We start from the raw sequence: 2,124 nt of genomic DNA, 5'->3' as shown, positions 1-2,124 counted from the left end.
TGAATATTTATTGCATTGAGTTGTTCCCTTGGGTTAGGTTCGGTATTACTTGGCAAACACCATGTGGTCGTTCAGAGATTATTTTTGAAAGCTAGCCTATCCGAGTCTCGAGCCCTTGGATTGACGCTTGTTGATTCTTAAGTGCTGTCTCAGTGTTCTAAAAATGAGTTTTCGACACTGATATAAACTTTGAGAGCATCTCTTCAAGGTTTGGCTTCTTTTCCTGTTGGTAGGATGGTTGTTGGTAGCCCGGAGGTTGTTGTGGTCTTTGATTTCCTTGACCGCCCCACAAGAAATTTGGGTGGTTCCTCCAACCTGCATTATAAGTGTTACTATATGGATTGTTTTGAGGTCGAGGATTATTACCTATGTAGTTTAATTGCTCGTTATCCATGTTATGGCCATAAGGTTGGTATCCTGAATGGTTTGTTCCACCACTACTTGCTTTGCACTGCATTACTGGGTGAACCTGTGAAGAATTAAGAAAACCATCAATCTTTTATTTAAGAGCTCTACCTGATTAGAGAGCATGGTGACAGAATCGACGTTATAAATGCCGACTATTTTCATTGGCTTTGTCCTCATGACTAGCCACTGATAGTTATTCAGTGACATCTCCTCTATAAACTCATAGGCACCTTTCGGTGTTTTATTATTAATGGTTCCACCCGCTGCTGTGTCAACCATTTGCCGAGTCGAAGGATTCAGACCATTATGAAATGTTTATACTTGGAGCCAAAGCGGTAACCCATGGTGAGGGCACCTTCTCAGAAGGTCCTTGTATCTCTCCCATGCATCGTATAGTGTTTCTAAATCCATCTGCATAAAAGAAGAGATATCATTATGTAATTTAGCCGTTTTAGCTAGCGAAAAATATTTTAGTAAAAATTTTCAGTCATTTGTTCCCAAGTAGTAATTGATCCTCGTGGTAACGAGTTCAACCACTATTTAGCTTTGTTCCTTAATGAAAAGGGAAACAACCGAAGACGAATGGCATCATCAGAAACGCCATTGATTTTAAATGTATCGCATAGTTCTAAAAAGTTGGCTAAATGAGCGTTGGGATCGTCATCCTGCAAACCATCAAATTGAACAAATTGTTGTATCATTTGAATAGTGTTAGGTTTTTATTCAAAAGTATTTGCAGCTACAGCAGGTCTAACTATGCTCGATTCAGTTCCTGTTAAAGAGGGTTTAGCATAATCATACATAGTACGTGGAGCAGGATTTTGATTAACCACAATTGCAGGAGGTACCTGATTGCCTTGGTTTTTAGCCATCTCTTTGGTTGGGGGTTGAGTATCATCTTCTTGCTCGTTCTCCATGTATCTTAAGCTTCGCCTTATTTCTCTTTTGTTTCTATGTACTATGCGATCGATCTCTTAGTCAAAAAGTAATGGTCCCGACAGGTTTCTTCTAGTCAAAAACTATGAAAACCTTCCACAAGAAGGGAAAAGTAAGTTAATAAATAATAATAAAATTAAATTAAATTGCAGGAAAAATAAATGGCTAAAGTAATAAAAATTAAGCGTTCCTAATATCTTAGTTCCCAGAAGGGCGCCAAAAGCTTGATCACGTTATTTCGTGATAGGTTTTAAATATTTATACTTAATCGTTTTTGAAACTCACTATTATCGCGATGTAGGCAAGTGTACCTATCGAACAGAAGTATAGTTTTATCACGACCGGATTGTCGAACCCAAAGGAACTAAAAGTACTAGTAATGACTATCTTTTTATTATCTAGCCTAAGAATAATGGGGTTTTGTTTTAATTAACTAATTATCTAAAATAAGAACTCACAGTGAAAAGAATTAGGGAATTGCTTTTGGGAAAAAATCGATTGACTTAAGACAATACCTAAGGAAAAATCCACCTAAACTTTACTTGTTATTCTAGCTTCGAATTGGATGATTTATTCATTCAACTTGTTACGTAGAGATCCCTAAGTTATGTTATTATCCCTGTTCAAGACTAATAACGTCTAATCCCTAGATTGAATAACTAAGACTATTCTTTAATTAACACTCTAGGATTGCATTAACTCGATCTATGGATCCCCTTATTAGGTTTCACCCTAATCCAGCAAAATCTTGTCACCCTATGTCTAGGCGCGCAATCAACT

The 2,124-nt window shown here is 37.1% G+C and overlaps 1 non-coding gene across 1 annotated transcript; it reads left to right on the top strand.

The window, feature by feature from the left end:
- Window positions 1-745: 745 nt before the first annotated feature.
- Window positions 746-851, top strand: LOC128293431 (small nucleolar RNA R71). The gene has a single exon (XR_008283613.1). It is a non-coding gene; the product is annotated as a small nucleolar RNA R71 (small nucleolar RNA).
- Window positions 852-2,124: the final 1,273 nt, after the last annotated feature.

The sequence above is a fragment of the Gossypium arboreum genome, chromosome 5 (assembly GCF_025698485.1).
Source record: "Gossypium arboreum isolate Shixiya-1 chromosome 5, ASM2569848v2, whole genome shotgun sequence".
Taxonomy (NCBI): Eukaryota; Viridiplantae; Streptophyta; class Magnoliopsida; order Malvales; family Malvaceae; genus Gossypium; species Gossypium arboreum.
This window is presented reverse-complemented; position numbering and strand designations above follow the sequence as displayed.